At 39.6% G+C, this 22,482-nt stretch overlaps 1 pseudogene; it reads left to right on the plus strand.

Annotated features, from left to right (window-relative positions):
- The first annotated feature begins 831 nt into the window (after positions 1-831).
- Positions 832-1,173, plus strand: LOC119044073 (eukaryotic translation initiation factor 1-like; annotated as a pseudogene).
- The last annotated feature ends 21,309 nt before the right edge of the window (positions 1,174-22,482 follow it).

Here is a 22,482-nt window from a genome sequence, read left to right on the forward strand (position 1 = left end):
TCCTTTGTCTTGCTGCCATTCTTCGCGCCTCCTGTCCCATCCCCCTTCATCCGTTACAGGTATATCGGCGGACCCCATTGACTGCCTCGCGGGCCGAGGCATCTAAGAGAGGCTGAAAAAGCTGTGGGACCACTCTAAGATTTCACCTAAGGGAGAGAAAAGAAAGTACCTAGAACAGGCTGGAGGGCAGTGAGAAAGAATCAAGTTGGTTTCTGCAAATGTCGTTGAGTCCAGTGTATTAAAATATTGATTTCATTGGCACCTTTGGGCAGTGCTAGTGATTTGTGGGAACCCGTACCCCAGGATTAGCAATAAACCTGTGGGGTTTTATCTATAGTAGAGGTTGAAAAACCACAGCTTCAGGGCCAAATCTGGTCCCCAGCTTGCTTTTGTAAGTAGCTTTACAGGATCATGAACACTTTAGAAATACAATGGCAGAATTGAGTAGCTGTGACAGAGTACTTTTGGCCAGCAAAGCTGAATGTATTTATTACCTTGCCCTTTAAGAGAAAAATTGCTTGTTCTTGATCTAGATAAATTGAGGAATGAGTTTACTTTCTAGTGAAACATAATTTTAGAGATAAACTGATTTAATTAAAACAAAACAAAACAACCCCACGAGTACATGGAGATTAAACAACATACTGCTAAAAATGACTGGGTCAAAGAAGAAAAAAGCTGAGACCAGCCCCAATCACTGAGCTGCCTCTAAGGACTCAGCAACCTCCCCCTTGAGCTCCCTTGCTTCCTTTCATCCAGTACCTCCAGACTGCCTTCTTCTGCCACAGCTTTCTGCAGGCTGTTTCTGCAAAAGCAAAGGAACCGTATTGCATGTCTGCTATCCATAACCTCCCCTCTTTCAACCCCTTTGATGATGCAAGTAAAGGTGGTGATCTGCTTCCTGCTGGCACTGGGGATTATATCCATGTAAGAATTCAAAGGAGAAACAGCTGGAAGACCCTTCTTACCTTCCAAGGGATCAATGATGAATACAATGAAAAGAAACTAATAAAAGCATTTAAGAAGAAATATGCCTGCAATGGTACAGTAATTGAGCATCCAGAATATGGAGAGGTCATTAAGCTACAGGGTGAACCATGCTAGCACACCTGCCAGTTCCTTTCAGAGACCGGACTGGCTAAGGACAACCAGCTAAAGGTTCATGGGTTTTAAGTGCTTTGGGCTCACTGAAGTTTAGGTGAGGATTTCCTTGCAAAGAGTAGAATTTCCCTTCTGTCCCTTGTCACAAGTTTAAAAACCTCACAGCTTATATAATATAACATTTTAGGGTCTGTTTTTTTTAACTTGGATTAGTGTAATTCCTTCATGCAATAAACTGAAAAACAAAAACAAAAAAAAGGTGAGATAAAAAGAAATGTAAGACAAATGAGGATGACAATATGACCTATCAAAACTTCTAGGATGCAGCTAAAACAGTAATAAGAGAGAAGGTTGTATTATTACAGGCTTATCTTAAGAAAAATCTCAAGTAAACAACCTAACATTACATCTTAAAGAACTAGAAAAAGAAGAATAAAACCAGCCCAAAGTCAACAGAAGAATGGAAATAATAAAAATTAGAGCAGAATTGAATGAAACAGAACAAAAAGACTGTATAAAAAATTAATGCAACAAAGGTTCTCTGAAAAGATTAATAAAATCTACAAACTCCTGGCTATACCCATTAACAAAAAAAGAGAAGAGACTCAAACAAAATCAGAAATAAAAGAAAAGTTACCACAGATACCACACAAATACAAAGGATCATGCTACAATACTATGAAAGACTATATGCCACAAAATTCAATGACCAAGAAGAAAAAGATAAGTTCCTAAAAACATATAACCTTGCTAGACTGAATCATGAAAAATTTGAATAACTAAACAGACCAATCAACAGTGAGGAAATTGAAACAGCCATCTAAAACCTCCTCCAAAATAAAAGTCCAGAACCAGATGACTTCACTAGTGAGTTCTACCAAACACTCAAAGAAGATTTGCTGCCTATTCTCAAACTCTTCCAAAAAATTGAAGAAGTGCCAATACTTCCTAATGCTATTTATGAGGCCAACATAACCCTTATACCAAAACCTGGCCAGGATAACACACACACATACACACCCAATAAAACCCAGAGATCAATATCTCTGATGAATACAGATGCAAAAATCCTAAAGAAAATACTAATAAATTGAATACGATACATCAAAAGTACTACATCATGATCGGGGGTGTTCCTTCTAGGAGCATAAGTATAGTTCAACATACACAAATTGATCAATGTAATACACCACATTAACAAAACAAAAAATGAAAATCACATGGTCTTATCAATAGATGTAGAAAAGCCATTTGATAAGATACAATATACATTTATGATTAAAACACACAATGCAATGGATATGAAAGGAAAGTACCTCAGCACAATAAAAGGCATATATGACAAACTCTCAGCCAATATCACACTCAATGGTGAAAAACTGAAAGTTTTTCCTCTAAGAACAAGAAAAGACACAGATGTTCACTCATACTACTTTTATTCAATATGGTGTGCAATTTTTAAAGATTTTATCTATTTTTGACAGAGGAAAAGGGAGAGCAAAGGAGAGGGAGAGAAACATCAGTGTGTAGTTGTCTTTTGCCCACCCCCTACTGCAGACCCAGCCCACAACCCGGGCATGTGTCCTGACCAGGAATCAAACCAGTGACCTCTTGGTTTGCAGGCAGGCACTCGGTCAACTGAGCCACATCAGCCAGGGCATTATTCAAAATAGTATTGGAAGTCCTAGCCAGAGTAATTAGGTAAGAGAAAGAAATAAAAGGAATCAAGATTGGGAAGAAAGAAGTAAAAGTGTCATTTTTTGCAGATGCCATGATTCTTTACATAGAAAACCCTAAAGACTCAACCAAAAGACTATTAGAAACAATAAACAAATAAAGAAAATTTGTAGGATACAAAACCAGTGTACAAAAATCCACTGCTTTCATAAATACTAACAATGACATTTCAGAAAAAGTATTGAAAATAATTTCTTTTGCAATCGTGACAAAAAGAATAACATATCTAGGAATAAAGTTAACAAATGATGTGAAGGACCTATATACTGAAAACTACAAAGCATTATTAAGAGAGATTGAAAAAGAGAGAATAAAATAAAAAGATATTCTGTTTTCATGGATTGGAAGAATTAACATAGTTAAAATGTCCATATTAACCAAAGCAATATACAGATTTAATGCAATCCCCATCAAAATCCCAGTGACATTTTTTTTAAAAGAAGAAAAATATCTGATTTACATGGAACCACAAAAGACCCTAAATAGTCAAATCAATCCTGAGAAAAAAAGAATGAACCTGGAGGTGTCATAGTACCTGATTTCAAATTGTACTATAGAGCTATCATAATCAAAATAGCATGATATTGGCAGAAAAACAGACACACAGAACAAAGGAACAGAATTGAGAGCCCAGAAATAGAACCACATGTATGTGGGCAAATAATTTTTGACAAAGGAACCAAAAACATACATTGGAAAAAAGAAAGCCTCTTTAATAATTGATGCTGGGAAAATAGAAAGGCACATACAAAAAAAATGAAACTAGAATACAGTTTGTTCCCATGTACAAAAATTAATTCAAAATGGACCAAAGACCTAAATATAAGATCTGAAACAATAAATCATATAGAACAAAATAGAGGTTCTAAACTTATGGACCTTGATCTTAAAGAAAATTTTATGAATCTGATCCCAAAGGCAAAGGAAGAAGAGGCAAGAATAAATGAATGGGACTATATCAAACTAAAGAGCTTCTGTACACCAAAAGAAACTGCCAACAAAACAAAAAGGCAACCTGTGGGGACGACTTTGCCCTCAAGTCCCCTCGTCCAACACAGATGAAAGTAACACTACCAAGACATAATCTGCTTGGGGAAGAGAGGTGGCCAGTTTCTCAGAGGAAAAAGGCCAGGAGCCCCTTCCTCAAGGGGCCTTTATTGGGTTTTAATGCACAAGAATACCAGTGGTAAGGATCAAACAATAGACAGCATTCAAAGAACTACGAGGGCTTATTCTCAGTCAGGGTCAGATAACTAATGCCATAAAACTTTGAGGAACAAAGTTTTTGCTTGGACCCTTATCATTTAAAATGAGAGCATTCTAAACAAAGCAGGTTTCACAGGACTTTTACATATTCTTTGTTAGACCTGATCAGCTGGGGAACCCTCCCTTTCTAGCTCAGGGCGGCACCGCCTTCCCCATCATCAGTTTTTAGGCTTAAGTGGATTAGAGCCAGGAAGTGCTTCTCCCAGACAGAAACAGGAACTCGGGCTATCAGAATAGCAGGGGGGCAAGGGTCCATCACTTCCTCTTTGTCGCAGCCCCCGAGTCCTTCTATGATGGCCTCCCACGTGATCGTGTCTGGCTCAGGTTGCCCCTCCTCTGAGGAGTTGTACCTGTAATCTACTATGGACCATGTTTTGGGGGCAGGGGAGTAAGTAGAGGCAGCGTTTGCTACCAGAGACAAGCTTTGCCTCCTTCGAGCTCCTAAGTAGCTCGAATTCCAGAGGTTGCTCACTGAGTCTTAGCCATGGGAGGCAGTTACAATTCCTGAAACAGGTAGAGCAGTTCCCAACAGCAACCAACAAAATGGGAGAAGATATTTGCAAACAACATTTCTGACAAGGAGTTAGTATCCTAAATATACAAAGAACTCATACAACTCAATACCAAACAAAAAAACAATTAAAAAATGGGCAGAGGACCTAACAGACATTTATATATCTTCCCAAGAAGACATATAAATGGCCAATAAATATATGAAGAGACGCTGAACTTGGCTAGCCATTAGGGAAATACAGATCAAAACTACAATGAGATATCACTTCATACCTGTTAGAATGGCTGTTATCAACAAGATAGGTAATAACAAGTATTGGAGAGGCTGTGGAGAAAGAGGAATCCTCATTCGCTATTTGTGAGAATGTAAACTGGTACAGACACTAAGATTCCTAAAAAAAAATAAGAAGAAAGAGTGTTACCATATAACTCAGCAATCCCTCTTCTGGGTATCTATTGAAAAATTTGAAAACATTTATTGGAAAAGATATATGCACCTTTATATTTATTGCAACATTATTCTCAGTGGCTAAGACATGGAAACAACCAAAGTGTTCTAGAAAAAAGGATTGTATAAAGAAGATGTGGCATCTATCTATCTATCTATCTATCTATCTATCTATCTATCTATATTACATACACACACATACTATGGAATACTACTCGGCCATAAAAAAGATGAAATATAGCCATTATGACAACATGGATGGACCTTGAGAACATCATAATAAATAAAATAAGTCAGTTAAAAAAAGCTAAGAACCATATGATTTTACACATATGTAGGATACAAAACTGAAACTCATAGACAGACAATAGTATGGTGGTTACCAGAAGGAAGTAGTTAGGGGGTAATAAATGGTAAAAGGGACCAAATATATGGTGATGGAAGATGATTTGACTGTGGGTGGTTGGCACATAAGGTGATACAAATCATGTGTCATAGAAATGTACACTTGAAACCTATATAATCTTATTAACCAATGTCATCCCAATAAATTTTTAAAAATTAAAAATTATTGAACAAAAATTGAGAAGTCAAATAATAGTTACAAAAATGAAATTTTACTCAGTTTTCTACTACCATTGTTAATCTACTATTCATTCAATCTTTCATTCATCTAATAATTATTGAGTGCATACCATCTGCCAGGCAAACAGCTAGATGCAAGGGACCAGCTGGAAAAGTTTATCACATTGGAGTTTCATGCCTGGGAGCGGGGAAGAGTGTTGAAGAGAAAATATAAAAATGAAAATAAAAACCTATAGATTGTGGATGATGATATATGTGGACAGAAAAAAAGAAGAGCCTGAAAGGAGAATATAGTGAGAGTGGGGGTAAATACTTAAAACAGGGTGGTTAGAGGAGGTATCACTTGATACACAGACATTTGAGCTGGGACCTCATGGAGGAAAAGAAGATTGCCATGTGACTTTCTTGAAAAGAAGCTGTCCACAGTAGGAGCAAGAGGGGCAAGAGCCCAACAAGCAGCATTGTTTCCTCTTAGACCCCTGGCTCACATACAGCACCACAACGCAGTGACATGTGTTGTACCGCCCTGGTGAATACCTAAGGCTCTGCCCCTTACAACATAACAGGCATGACAAGACAAAGAAATATGACCCAAATGAAAGAACAAATCAAAGCTTCAAAAATAGAACTAAGCAATGAAGAAATAGCCAACCCATCAGATGCAGAATTCAGAACATTGGTAATCAGGATGCTCATAGAAATGGTTTAAGTATGGCTGCAAAATAGAGGAAAAAGTGAAGGTTATGCAAAGTGAAATAAATAAAGATATACAGGGAACCAATACTGAAGAGAAGAAAACTGGGATTCAGATCAACAACTTGGAACAGAAAGAAGAAATATACATTCAACCAGAACAGAATGAAGAACAAGACTTCAAAAAAATGAGAAGAGGCTTAAGAACCTTTGGAACAACTTTAAATGTTACAACATGTGATTCATAGGGGTGTCAGAAAGAGGGGAGAAAGAGCAAAAAATTGAAAGCTTATTTGAAAAAATAATGAAGGAAAACTTCATTATTTCTTTATTAAAAAAAAAAAAACAACACTTATAAATTCAGGAAACTCAGAGAATCACAAAGAAGTTGAACCTGAGGAGGAACACCCCAAGGCACATCATAATTATATTAGCCAAGATTAAATAGAAGGAGAGAATCTTAAAAGTGGTAAGAGAAAAGGAGACAGTTACTTACAAAGGAGTTCTCATAAGGCTATCAGCTGATTTCTCAAAAGAAACCTTAAAGGCAAGAAGGGGCTGGAAAGAAGTATTCCAAGTCATGAAAGGCAAGGATCTACATCCAAGATTACTTTATTCAGCAAAGCTATCATTTAGAATGGAAGGGCAGATAAAATACTTCCCAGATAAAATCAAATTAAAGGATTTCATTATAACCAAGCCCTTGTTATATGAAATGTTAAAAGGATTTATCTAAAAAAAAGATCAAAGCTATGAACAGTAAAATGACAACAAACTCACAACTATCAACAATTGAACCTAAAATAAAAACAAAAAGAAACCAAGCAACCAGCAAGGGCAGGAACAAAATAATAGAAACAGAGATCACAGAAAAATACTAATCAGCAGGGAGGGGTAATGGGGAGAATGAGGGGGAAGTTACAGGGGATAAGAAGCATAATTGGCAGGTACAAAATAGACAGGGTAAATTAAGAATAGCATAGGAAATGGAGAAGCCAAAGAGCATAATATGTACAACCCATGGATATGAACTGAGGATGGCGGGGAAATGCTGGAGGGATGGGGGTTGCAGGGCAGAAGGTAATAAAAGAGAGAAAAGAAATGGGACAACTGGAATAGCATAATCAATAAGTTATACAAAAATATTTTTTAACAAACTAAAATTGCCTTTGGCATCTACATGGAGATGGTGAATAGACAATAGAATATATGGGTCTCGAGTTCAGGTGAGAAGCTTCTTGTGTTTTAGCCCCAGATGTTGTTGTCCTAGATATTTGGAGTGGCCATGGGCCTCAGAAGGGTAAGATGCTGCAGAATATGATGGTCTCAGAGGCTTTCAATCTTAAAAACTATAGACTGATACTTGGCTTTAGGCTGCTAGAGGCAAAAGCTTTCTTTATTTTAACGGAACAGAATATTGAAAAATAACAAAATGATTTTACCTAATTAAAAATTTTTTTATAAATATGGTTTCAATTTTAGCATTTCTTTTTTTAATGAAGGAAATGTGAGATGGTGCAACATGGTTCTTGTAAGGTTTAGAAAAGCTTACTTAACACTTGATAGGCTCATTTCTCTCTTATTTACAAGTCTAGGTTATCTGTTCATTCATTCATATTGAATTCCTGTAATGGTCCCTCACGCTGACTGCCATGCCTCAAAGGACTATTTCCCCCCTGTGGTGGTTAGTCTCCATCTGCTGCTGCCCCTCTTTTTCCAATCCATCCTCCACCCTTCTTTGCCCTGCTTTATGTCATGGGGATCTGATCTCTATAGTCATACCATTTGGTCTCCATTGCTCTTTGGCTTATTGTTTATGTTGGCTAGTGGAAGGCACCAGTAGGATATAAGAAGATCTGCAGTAGTTTCAAAAACTCACTGGGCTTGTAACACTGTTTTCTTCCCAACCCCTTCAGGCATAAGTGCAATAGGGATTTGCAACTGATGCCTTCCCTGGGTGCCTCAACATCCTTCAGTAGTTCCTCCCCTCTTGCAACACCTCTGAACATAGTCTGATCATTAAATTTACTTTAAAATACTTCTTCAGGTTTGTTTTCTGTTTCCTGCTGGGATACAGACTGATAGATAAATCACCTAAACTTTTATAGAACCATTTTGAAAGGTGTACTTCAATAATTTTGTAATTATGGCTCCTGAATAGATGTTCCCAGAGTGTAGTGTCTCTCATTTTCAGCTGAATTAAACAAATGTTATTGAATACACCAGGGATCGGAAACTTTGCTAAGTGCTAGGGAAGAACAGTGAATAAGAAGAATAAAGAAGAGGTCATGGTCTGAGTAAATTGACAGTCTAGTCAAAAGGATACCACTTACTTATACACAGTATGTGCCCATTATTTATCATTGCATCCACATTGTGCCTTGTCGTTATTTATGTACCTAAGGCTGCACTTCAAGGTAACATCTATTAAGAAGCACATGCTCCCTAGACACAGTTATTCTGCCATAGCCCCTGTTATTACCACCTCATAAGAAAATTAAGTAAAAATAATATTCAATAATTGGTAGTTTTATTAACTCATGATTGAATTAAGATGCTAACATGCATCATGGAACCCTCCATGTGAATACTCAGGCAAGAAGCATGTACAGTCAGTTGGGAAGGTTTGGGGATGAAAGAGTTAAAATTTCTAATTGGGTAACAGCAGGGTGTGTTTTAAAATGTTTCCTCCTTTACTCATTTCTTACACACTTATATCATTTGTGGGTTAATTGTATCTTGCCTGCTTTCCTTCCATCTCTCACAGCAGTGAGCAGAAAGATCACCATTCTTTAATTTGCAGCTGATAGGATTTTGTTATATTGTTAGAAAAGACCTGAACAAACAACTCCTTCTGGATTTTTTGCCAAAAACAAAGGTAACAGCTATTCCTTAACTATTTGATTTGTCAAAAAGTCTTTTTTCTTGCATTTTGGTTGCATTTTCACCTTTTACAATGTCACTGGTGAGGAGTGCAGTAGAGACCTGAGAGGGCTGGCTGGGCATCCACAGGCCGCAGCTGAGGCACCAGAGGGACGTGTAAACAGCCAGTTGGATCCCCATGAGAAGTGGGGGTCTAAACCCTAAGCTGGGATTTCCCAGACTAGAGCATTGGAGCCCAAAAAGTACTCAGTTGACATCCACTGTGAAAAGCGGCAGGGTTGCCCTTTGCCAGAGACTGATGGCCATAGACAAAAAGAGCTATTTATAGGAGCAATGCATAAATTTTCATTTGTAGCCACTTACCCTGGGCTCTGGCAAAGGGGGTTTGGGCAGAAAGGACTGGAGGTGCTTGAGGAGAGACGAGTCAGAGGCATTGGGGAGAGAACTGAAAGAGTAGCTGCCGGGATCCTGGTGCTGAGTCATATACCATACTGCAGCAGCCAGCCTGCTCAGGCAGTCCACTTCCCTCTGAGCAGCAGCAGCCTGAGGGCAACTAATAGCTCTGAACCCAGGGAGAACCCTGCCCCAGCCAGTGGTGCTTAATTCCGACTGCTAAGTGCAAAATTACTAGATTAACAACTGAAGGAGTCAACCACAGACAGTAGATCCCTGAAAGTCTCAAATTGTTGCCTGAGGCCAGGCTGGGGCACCATCTGACATCACCAGAGTTGGACCCAGAAAGAAAAAACAGGTAGCATCTAAATACTACATGCTATCGAGATGAAATCCACCGTAGTCTTCTCCATGATTTGTGATGTTTTCTTTCCTGCATAGGCTGTTAACATTCATTTCTTGTCCTTCACGTTTGTGCATATTAACTCGCTAGATTTTATAGTGTAGTGTATTTCAATTGACATATTTTGCCCCTCCCTTCTCTTACCCCATTTTACCTTCTTCTTTCTTATTATTCTTGTTTTAAATTCTGTCTTCTCTCTTGCTACAATTTGTTTCCATTTTGCACTCTTACTATTTCTCCTTCATCCACCCTCTCAAAACCAATTTTCTTGTCAATGGTCATCTCACATTCTTTTTCCCTCTCTGAAAATACCTGCATCTTCTCTCCACATTTAGCAATCTTTGTTCTTTGATTGTGGATAGCATACTTGTTGTTGCATTTTTTTCAATTTTATCTCTAGATGTTCACTATTTTTTACTTCAAATCTCATTCTGCTGTTCCCCTCTCCTATACTTTTTAAGTCTCAAATTTTAATTTTCCCTGTTTTTGCCTGTTTTTCATTCCCCACTCTTAGTATTCCTTCTCCCTCTACCATCTCGAAATCATTTCCCTTTTCCCTAAACATCTCTTAAGTTTTTTTCTTTCTTTCCTTTTCTTTTCATCCCACCTATATTAATTTTACCTCATTTGTTCTTGATAGAGCTGTGGTGGAGCTTTATCTCTACTTTGGTTCCTATTTTTGTTATTATTTATTTACTTTTTCCCCTTTTTCTTTCTCTCTCTCACTTTATTTTTCTTTAAATTTATGTTTAAACCTAATACTATACACTTCCCTTCCCACTTCATTCTACCTTATTCACTCCCTTTTTTATTTATGATGTAAATTTTACTGTCTCTCTTTGCATTGCTATGATTCCCTGCTCTTATTAGTGCTCATCACTCTACCCTCTCAAAATCATTTTTCTTTCAGTAGGTCATCTTATAGTATTATAATAGTCTTAATCTCTTTACACCCTTAATAATATGGTCCATTTGGTGTTGTTAGTGGGGTTGTGGGGAGGGCGGTTATTCCTGCAGGTGTGGATTTGTTTCCTGGGCTTTGTGGTTTTGTTCTGGAAGCACCTGCACAACAGCATACAAGATGTGGTGGAGTGAAATTTAGTCAACCAGCTGGAGAAAAGGACCCACCAAAGAATGACCCAGCAACAATCAGAACTCAACTACATCCCGAGAGCCAACATAAACAGCATAAAGGGCATCCCCAAAGCATCACGCTCAGGAGATCAAGGAAACTGCACCACTGAATCACACAGGTTTTCTACCATAGAGGTTCATACCACAAAGACAGGGAGTCAAAACAGAACAATTTAAGAAGCAGAAGTAATCAAGATGAGTCTTCAAAAAAAAAATGGGAAGACAGAGAAACAACCCCCAACTGGAAGGACAGGAGGAATCCCCATAAAGAGTGCTAAATGGAAGAGAGGCTAGTAAACTATCAGACACTGAGTTTAAAACAATGGTTATAAAGAAGCTGAATGAGCTCAGTGAGAATCACAAAAAACTACAGGGAAGCTACAAGGAACTTACTGAGAACTACCTCAGCATGAAAAAGGACATCAAAACTATCAACAAGTCAGGAGGAAATGAAGAATACAATTTCTGAACTGAAGAGCACAGTAGAAGGAATCAAAAGCAGGCTAGATGAAGCAGAGGACTGAATCAGCAAGCTGAGGGACAAAGTAGAACAAAACTCCCAGAAAGAGCAAGAAAAGGAAAAAAAAAGACTCAAAAAGGACAAAGAGGGGTTCAGGGAATTACAGGACAACCTGAAATGTAATATTATTCATATAATAGGGATACCAGAAAGAGAAGAGGAACAAAGAATAGAAAACCTGTTTGGAAAATGTAATGATGGAAAACTTCCCTAAATGATGAGCGAAAATGTCACATAAGTCCAGAAATCACAGAGGGTCCCAATCAAGATAAACTCAAAGAGGATCACTCCAAGACACATTATATTTAAAATGGCAAAACTCCAAGACAGAGAGAATCTTAAAGGCAGCAAGAGAGAAATAGGAAATAGCATACAAGGGAGCCCCGACAAAGCTAGCAGCTGACTCCTCAAGAGAAATACTACAAGCCAGAAAAGAATGGGAAGAAATATTCCAATTAATAAAAAGCAAAGGCCTGCAACCAAGACTACCCTACCCACCAAAGTTCTCAACAGAAGGTGAAATACAGAGTACCCCAGATTAAGACAACTAAAAGAATACACCTCACTAAACCAGCATTGCAAGATATGCTAACAGGTCTGTTTTAAGAAGATGGTGAAAAAAGAGTGAAAGAGACAGGAACACAGGTACAAAGGGGGAAAGTGGTAATGAATAAGTACTTATCAATAATAAACTTCAATGTAAATGGATTAAATGCTCCAATCAAAAGACACAGAGTACTTGAATGGATAAGAAGACATGACCCTAAAAATATGCTGCCTACAAGAGACTCATCTCTTAACAAAAGACCTACATAGGCTGAAAGTGAAGGTATGAAAAAAATATTCTAAGCAAATAGACAAGAAAAAATGTGGGTAGCAATACTTATATCAAACAAAATAGACTTCAGAACAAAAGCCATAAAAAGAGACACAGAAAGACACTTGATAATTATCAAGGGAAGAATCTATCACAAAGACATAAACAGTATAAACACATATGCACTCATCATAGGAGCACCCAAATATATAAGGGAAACCTTGGAGGACTTCAGGAAAGATATAGATAGTGACACCATTATACTAGGGGATTCTAACACCCCACTGTCAATGATGGATAGATCTTCTAAACAAAATATCAACAAGGATATTGTGGCAATGAACAATGCACTAGATCAAATGGACTTAACTGATATATACAGAACTTTTCATTCCAAAGAAGCAAAATATACACTCTTTTCAAATGTACATGGAAAATTTTCAAAGATAGACCACACAATAGGACACAAAACAAGCCTCAACAAATTCAAGAAAATTAAAATCATATCAAGCATTTCTCCAACCACAAGGGCCTGACACTAGAAACCAACATCAAGGGAAAAACTCAAAAGCTTTCAAATTCATAGAGCCTGAGTAGCATGCTAGTAAACAATTAATGCATTAATAATGAGATCAAGAAAGAAATCAAAAGCTTTATGGAAACAAATGAAAATGGACACACAACAGTCCAAAACCTATGAGATACTGTGAACACAGTCCTGAAAGGGAAGTTCATAGCATCTATCTAAAAAAGATAGATATATTTCAAATAAACAACCTAGTCTTACAAGAAGTGGAGGAACAATAACAAACAAACAAAAAAAAGCCCAGAGCAAGTAGAAAGAAATAACCAAGATCAGAGAAGAATTAAATGACATAAAGACTAAAAGAATGATTCAAAGGATAAATAAATACAGGAGCTGGTTTTTTTAAAAGGTAAAAAATATAACAAAACTTTAACCAAGCTCATTAAGAAAAGAAAGAGAGAGGACCCAAATAAATAAAATCAGAAGTAAAAGAAAATAAATACAACCAATATCACAGAAATTACCAAAGGATTGAAAGAAATTACTACAAATAACACTATACCAAGCAATTTGAAAAGCTGGGTTAAATGGACAAATTTCTAGAAACATGGTATCTTCCAAAACTGAAAAAAGAAAAAGCAGAAAGCCTGACCAGAGTGGTGATAACAGCTAGTGAAACTGAAGCAATAAAAAAACAAACAAACAAACAAAAATCTCCTGGCACACAAAAGCATTGGACTAGATGGCTTCACAGGGAAATTTTACAATACATTTAAGGGAAAGCTAACCCCCATCCTTCTGAGACTATTTCAAACAAATCCAAGAAGAGGGAAAACTCTCAAACTTTTTTCATGAGGCCAGCATCATCCCAATTCCCAAACCAAATAAAGACACAATGAAGAAAGAAAACTACAGGCCAATATTGCTGATGAACATTGACACTAAAATTCTCAACAAAATGTTGGCAAACTGTATCCAACAATACACTGAAAAGATCATACGCCATGATCAAGTGGGATTCATCCAAGGGGTACAAGGATGGTACAATATTTGCAAATAAGTAAATGTAATACATCACATAAAAAAGGTAAAGACCAAAATTACACGGTCATATCAATAGATTTGGCAAACACATTTGATAAAGTACAGCACCCATTTATGATAAAAACACTCAGCACAGTAGGAGTAGAGAGAACATAATAGTGGCCATATACAAGAAACCTGCAGCCAACATTATACTCAACAGGCAAAAACTAAAAGCTTCCCCACTAAAATCAGGAATAAGACAAGGGTGTACACTTTTTAGCACTTATATTCAACATAGTATGCAAAGTTCTAGGCACAGCAATCAAATAAGAAAAAGAAATAAAAGACATCCAAATTGGAAAGGATGAAGTAAAACTGTCATTGTTTGCAGATGACTTAATAGTGTATAAAGAAAATTCTAGAGACTCCATCAAAAACCTTCTCAACCTGCCAAGTGAATTTGGCAAAACAGCAGGACACAAAGTCAACACACAGAAATTAAAGGCATTTTTGTACACCAACAATGAAATATCAGGAAAGAAAATTAGGGGAAAATCCCATTAGCTGTAGCAACAAGAAAAATAAAGTATCTGGGATTAAATCTAACCAAGGAGGTAAAAGACCTGTACTCAGAATGCTACACAACATTGAAGAAAGAAATTAAGGAAGACACAAATAAATGGAAGCATATACCATGTTCATGGATTGGAAGAATTAACATCATCAAAGTGTCTAGCCAAAGCAATGAACGGATTCAGTGCAATCCCTATTAAAATACCAATGACTTTGAGAGTAAATGTAATTAAGTTCTATGGATTATAGTTGAAATGGAGGTGGGGGGGGACATTGCCCTGGCTGGTGTGGGTCAGTGGATTGAGCTCCGGCCCGTGAACCAAAAGGTCACTGATTTGATTTGCAGTCAGGGCACATGCCTTGGTTGCTGGCCAGGTCCCTGGTAGGGGTTGTGTAAGAAGCAACTACACATTGGTGTTTTTCTCCCTCTCTTCCCTTCTAAAAAAAATAAATAAATAAAATAAAATAAAATACCAATGACATATTTCACAAAAATAGAACAAACATTTCAAAAATTTATATGGAACCATAAACAACCCTGAAGCCTCAGTAATTTTGAGAAAGAAGAACAAAGTAGGAAGGGTCACAATATCTGATATCAAACTATATTACAAGGCCACTGTAATCAAAACAGACTGGTACTGGCATAAGAACAGACACATCTGTTCTTAAGAACAGATCAGTGGAACAGTACAGAGAGTTCAGAAATAAACCCGAGTTTCCATGGCCAATTAGCAGTTGACAAAGGGGGCAGGAGCATAAAATGGAGTAAAAATAGGCTCTTCAACAAATGATGTTGAGACACCTGGATGACTAAATATAAAAAAATGAAACTCTACCACCAACTTACGCCATAAACAAAAATAAACTCAAGATGGATAAAAGACTTAAATATAAGTCACAACACCACTAAAGTCCTAGGGGAGAGCATAGCAGGAAATTTTAGATATCCCATGCAGCGATATTTTCACCAATATGTTCCCTAGAGCAAGGGGCATAACGGAAAGAATAAACAGTTGGGACTTCACCAAAATAAAAAGTTTCTTCATGGCTAGAGAAAACATCAACAAAATTAAAAGGGAACCAACTGTATGGAAAAATATATTTGCCAATGATACTTCAGACAAGGGTTTGATCTCCAAAATATAAAAGGAACTCACACAACTTCACACCAGGAAGACAAACAATCCAATTAAAGATGGGGAAAAGAACTGAACAGACACTTTTCCAGGGAGGACATACACAGTGTCCATGGACATATGAAAGGATGCTCAGCATGACTAGCCATCAGAGAGATGTGAATTAAAACCACAATGAGTTACCACATGACACTAGTCAGAATGGTCAACATAAACAAATCAATAATCAAGACGTGCTGGCAAGGAAGTGGAGAAATGGGAACCCTAGTGCACTGTTGGTGGAAATGCAGATTGCTGCAGCCGCTATGGGAAACAGTGTGGAATTACTTCAAAAACTAAAATTGGACCTGCCTTTTGACCATACAGTTTCTGCTGCGATTATACCCTATGAGTCCTGATATACCAATTCAAACAACCTGTGCCCCCATTGTTCATGGAAGCAATTTTTACAGTCTCCAAGTGCTGGAAACAGCCTAAGTACAACTCAGTAAATGAGTGGATCAAAAAACTGTGGTACATTTACACAATGGAATACTATGAAGCAGAAAGAAAAAAGAAACTCCTACCTTTCATGACAGTGTGGATGGAATTGGAGAGCATTATGCTAAGTGAAATAAGCCAGGCAGTGAAAGACAAATACCATATGATCTCACCTATAAGTGGAACCTAATCAACAATACAAACATGCAAGCAAAATAGAACCAGAGATGTGGAAATAAAGAACAAACTGACAGTGACCAGAGGGGAGAGGGGAGAGAGATAATGGGGAAAAAAAGGGAACAGTCAAATCAAGGGACCTGTATTCAGGCCCAATGGACAAAGACAAAAGGAGGGAAGATTGAATGTGGGAGGTGAGGGTGGTTAGGGCAGCAGAAAGTAATAAGGAAAAATGTGGGCAACTGTAATTGAACAACAATACAAAATTTTAAAAAATAAAATAAAAATATACAGCTTTTGAATAGTTAAATCAGGAAGTGAACCAATGGTTGAGAGAGAATGTTTTAGCTAGAAAACTTTAAGAAAAAAACTATATTTTTGTAGTGCAACAAATAATGTAAAGATTTAAATAAGAATATTAAGCAGAAAAACAGAGATTATATTTTACTAGAATTATAACCTTTGTAAAATTGCTTGGTGCACTTGAATTTGTAACATTAGACTAGATAAATCTGAAGATGGTACAGGGTGAATAGCAATGGTCTAGCTTCCTCACCCAGATGTCCACTGCTAACTAAGATTAGCAGTGTTCCCATAGCCTTGAGACAGGGTCCGATAAACCGTATTCCCATAGCCTTGAGTGGGCCCACATGTACAGAATCACACTGTGTTGTACAATGTTTTGGCACCATGCTGGCTTTGTGTACATTTATTGTATAAGGGACTTGGGGCTTCCCTCTGTGGGTCATGCCGCTTTCAGCATGTGTGGATCACCCCACCTATGAATAAAGGCATGTGAGGTCTTCCCACGGTTCCTTGCATTTTCTTCCATCTGCCCAGATCCCAAGTGAACCTCCCTGGCCTTGAAAGACTGAAAGAAAGATAGTATCTAACTTTCAGTGATACAATTAAATTATCTTTCAGACTGAGTCATTTAAGTAAAAGCCCGGTTGGGGGACTCTATATATCTCTGAATTTTTTTAAGAAACAAAAGTTTCAGAATTATGTAAAACAAAATCCATCACATATCTGATAAGGTATTAATATCCAAAATACACAGAGAACTCCTAAAACAAAAAATAAAAACAAAATAAACATTCTGATTAAAAAACAGGCAAAGTACTTGAATAGACATTTCTCCAAAGAGATACAGATGGACATTAAGCACCTGAAAAGATGTTCAACGTTATACTCATTAGGGAAATGGAGTCAAAACCACAGTGAGATTCCACTTCAAACCCACCCCTGAAGATGATTATGATGATGATGATGATATTATTTAAAGCAAGTACGGGAGAGCATGTGGAGAAATTGGAACTTTATGCTCCTGTGATGGGAATGTGAAATGGTATCGCCACTGACAGAGACAGTATGGAAGTTCCTCAAAGAATTAAAGAGAGAACGATCACATGGCCCAGCAAGTCCACTTCCTGAACTGAAAGGAATTGAGAGCAGAGACACGACACATGTTCACAGTAGCCGACAGCTGAGAACAACTGAGCGTGTGTCTACAGTTGGATGGATAAACAACATGGAATTTATACACATATGCACAATAAAATATTACCCAGCTTTAAAAAGGAAGGAACTGACATGCGCTATAATATGAATGAATCTTCAAAACATTATGCTAAATGAAAAAGGTCAGTAAGAAAAAGACAAAGGCCGTGTGACTGATCACAGACACGTGAGAGACCCAGAGCAGAGGGAGACAGGGAGTAGAGTGGGGGTTGCCAGGAGCTGGCAGTGGGGTAGGGCGCTGATACCCAGTGAGCACAGAGTTTCAGTCTTGCAAGATGGAGAGAGTTCTGGAGACGGATGGTGGTGACGGTGGCACAACAGTGAGGATATGTTGAATGTCATCAAATTGTACACCCTGTTAAAATGGTAAATTTTACTAAAAAAAATAAATGATAACCAATGATAGAGTGACAATTATAATGAATTGTTGAAACTGGGAAACTTTGGGGGGGTGGGGATAAATGTGATATTTATCGCCTGGGGGGACTGGGGGCCCCCAGAACCTTCTGCTCCTACCTCAGAGAACAACATCCACTGGCCTCAGTGGAAAACTTGCTCTGGCAAATGTTCAGCAGAGTAACTATGGGAGAAATCTCACAATTAACAGGCCCAAGAAATAGTGATCTCTGCTCCCAAACCTCAAAGTTTTAAAATTTGGCCAGTAGACTTGTGACATAAAGTTTTGGATACACTTCATATTTACAGCTTCATCCCAGAAGTCCATTCTACTCAGGGACACTCACCTTTGGTTTCCTGGCTCAGCCGCCCACAGGTGCCTGTGGGACACACCTTCACCTCCCTGCCCGTCCTCCTCCATCTCAGTGCCATCCATCCTTTAAGGGAGGTCCCCCCAAAATTCCCCCTCATCTGTTCAGCCTCCCCTGATGCACCAGGTGGAACTTCTCCACTTCCAAACTTTGGTGGTGCTTTACATGGTGTGAAGCTAACATGAGAGAAAACCTACATTATTTAATTAATGCTATTGACTTCTGCTTGGCTGCCAAGCCTGAAAAGTAACCATAACTAAAACCATCCACCAGCATAAAGAAAATTATCTTGGAACTCCCCACATAAGCTCCATTGTTGGTGCCTTGGTTTTTCCAGGAGTTTGAGAGAAGCTTGAAACAGAGGGATGAAGAAAGAATCTGATTTGATTCTTGGCCATTGTGTAAACTAGCATTTCTCTAAGTGTCTTTCATGTACAGGGAGTGGTCATTCTCACCCTTGACACTCTCAGTCTCTGTCACTGGGGTCCCCAGCTCCAAGGTTTGGTCTCTATGCCACTAAGACTCTAAACAACAGGTGCTGGCTGCAAATTTTCCCTCATGGGGCTGGTCCAGGAATACTGATCCCCCTACTGATGTGGTTTTCTCAGGAGGCCTGGACGCCCCAGGCCTGGGGCAGGTCACCCTCTCCACACACATAGTGTAGGATTCAAAAGTCCTAAAGGTCACCTGTCTCAAGTATTTCACATTTCTCCCCTAAATTAATATCACCTGTTTTTCTGTACTCTCAAGACATTGTGAGTGGGCCATATGCTGGAAAAGTCTGGTTTTTTTTGAGGTTTTTTGTTTGTTTCTTCATTTAGTTCATTTTGCAAACATTCAGCTCACCTCATGCTTAGTGTACACCAGGATTCCTCTCCTACACCTGTGAGTCCCTGGATTGCCAACTTAGCTGTGAAGAAACACAGGCTCACCTGGCTTACAGGGGAATGGAAGCCTTAGGTGGCCTCATGAGACCAAAGGGCAACATCAGAACAGATGACAGGACATCTCAGGCTTGTGACCAAAAGGGGATACTTTGACCACTTCCAACACACTAGGATGGTTATAATCAAACACACAGAAAATAAGTGTTGGCGAATTCAGGGGCTTATTGGTGGTCTGGCTGGAGGCCATGTGGCAAGGAGACCATATTTATGATGATTCCTCTTAGCTTCCATGTAAAGGATTAGAAGTGGTGACTCTTGAGTCCACACTGACCTGGATCTCCTTTGCCAAAAAATGGTGCCCCAGTCTTCCTTCCCTTGGTCTCCCCAGTCTCCTAAGTTTATTGGTACATTTTAAAACACGTGTTAACAAATTAAACACAAATTTTAAAAAGTTTTGAATAAATTTAATTTAATAAGATGGGCCTGGTTTTAGTTTGGGCCTTATGACTTAGCATTCCATAAAAAATATAGTATAGAATAATTATCAACTGACTGTTTCGTGGATTCTGGGTCAAAATGGAAGCCATTGAAAAAAGTCTTGCCCTGGCTGATTGAGAAAGAAAAATTGTGTGACACAGGTCTCATCTAGAACATTACTGATAATTTGTCAAAGTCTGTAAACTATGCAGCACAGATGCTGTTGGTTCACCAAATAGAAAAGAGAAAACGCACCAAGAAGCACCAGATGTGTGAGTGCTCTAAAATTTGGTTTGTCATCTTCATACTGACGGTCAGTGGGTAATGTAAAAGCTCAGGCCAGGGCCTTCTGAGCTGCTGCTTGAGGAAGTGAAGCCATCAGGATGGGCTTCAGATGGAATCAACTTTATTTACAAAAGAGCATTTGACACTGTTTATTCATTATAAAACACATTAAGAACAATAATCAAAATTAACTTTCTGTAACCAGGTTACCAGAAAATGATCCAGTCAGCCCCGCATACCCTGGCCTTCTGCCTGTGCTTCTGTGAAATAGTTTTAACAACTATTTTCTACACTTGGAGGAAAGACAAGGGAAGGCTGACTGGTGCTGGGAGCCTGGAGTGAGAAGGAGAGTCAGGGGAGATCCCCAGCCCTCTTTACGCTCAACATGAGGTCCATTCTATTAGCTCTGGGCAATATGGAAGTCTCTGGGACCCCTAGAGGCAGGGCTCCAAGGGGGCTCTGGGTCCCCCCTCCACCGCCCTCCCTCCTTGGCCCTGGGGCAGCCTGGAGCTCTCCCTGAGGTCTTATGACCTTGCCTCCTTTTCATTTCCTTCAGGAAATTGCAGGACATCCTTCTTGGGTGGGAAGAAATAAAGCCTCCAAGTCTGATCACGTGTTTGTGGGAACCTCTTCTAGGTCTTGGTTAAGTAACAGCTTCTGTTGTTGACACAAAGGCCTGGTCTTTCTGAGAGCCCATAAAACGTTGCCCACATGGAGCACTTGAGAAGGAAAGTTGGCTACGGCACAGCTCCCACCTCTCTACTTGAAGTTCAGATGCACCTTTTGAGAGGGCAAATTTGCAAATGAAGAGCGAGGGGATGAGTCAACCATGACCCCTCCCTAAAGCTTCTTCTCCAGGTTTCTCCATTGCCCTGCAGCCCTGGGACCTGGGTTGAGCCTCTGAGAACCAGTCTTTCCTTTGCCCTGGGCTGGGGACTGAGGAGCTCTAGGGGACAAGGCTCCTGTCCCATGGCCCCAAGGAGCTGGGTCATGGGTTTCTTGTGTAGACAAGGCTCAGCTCTGTGCTTGGTCCATCCTGTCTGAGATGTTGGTGTCTGGAGGAGCCTCAGTTCATGAACAAAAGGCAGGAGCCTCAAGATTGGGGCTATTTGGAGCCCCAGATGTTTCTCAGAGGAGTTTCCAAACGCAAAGTGTGGGTGTGGTCCAGGGAGGTGTTCATAGAATTTGTCTACCTCTGTGGTCCTGAAAGGACAGTATGTATCCTCAGGCTTCCTGGGTCCCTCCCCCAGGCTGCAGGAGTCTGGACCTTGTACTGCTGGCTCCATAGGCACTCATAGTGGTGTCTCCTAGTCACTGACCAGGACACCCAAGGGCTAGTTGGACCCCACAGCACAAGTGTCTGTGGGTCTCTGGCAGTAACACAGGCCCAAATGTGCCCATTTACGCCATCAAAAATGGAGAGGAATCAGGTGTGCAGAGCAGCGTGTGGTCTCGCGTGGACCAAGGTGACCCATATCTGATTTGGAGGACTGCTGTGTGTGTTAAGGGAAAATGGACAGGAAGAATTTGGGGCCAGAAGTCAGGTGTAAGAGTAGAAGAAATGGTCATTCTTCTGGAAGCAGGATCAGGCCATGACTCTTCTCTGACAGGACAGCACCCAGGCTGCAGCTGGGAGGCAGCCCCAGAGCCAGCCAGTCCTCCCACCCTCCAGTCCTGCCATGCTGGACCTGGGGACGCTGGAGCCTCTGGCAGGGAGTTCTTACTTGGCTTCTGGCCTGTGCCTGGACCAGGGCCCCACAAAGGCTTCACTTGGGGTGGGACCTACCGGCCACCCCCATCAGATGAACAGAGAGGGGAAGGGGGATAACTGCTCAGGAAGGGTCCTGTGTAGAAGGTTGCAAAGTCTGTCTGGCTGCCCATCTGCTCTCAGCATTAGAAAGCAGAACCCGAGGTTGGGGTCCTGGCAGGCTGCATTCACCTGATGATTTTCGCAAACTGGGGGCCACAGGCAGGAGGGGTCCATCTCCCCTGGCCTATAAACGCTGTGCTTCCTGGTGAGGGGGCAGCAGTCACAGGGTGTGTCTTCAGTGCACGACTTCACCAGGCCCGAACGTGGTGATTAAAACTGAGGAGGCTACAGGGGACAAAAGAGAGCATCATTCTGGACCCT

The sequence above is a fragment of the Artibeus jamaicensis genome, unplaced genomic scaffold (assembly GCF_021234435.1).
Source record: "Artibeus jamaicensis isolate MK-2021 breed Jamaican fruit bat unplaced genomic scaffold, CSHL_Jam_final contig_1284, whole genome shotgun sequence".
NCBI lineage: Eukaryota > Metazoa > Chordata > Mammalia > Chiroptera > Phyllostomidae > Artibeus > Artibeus jamaicensis.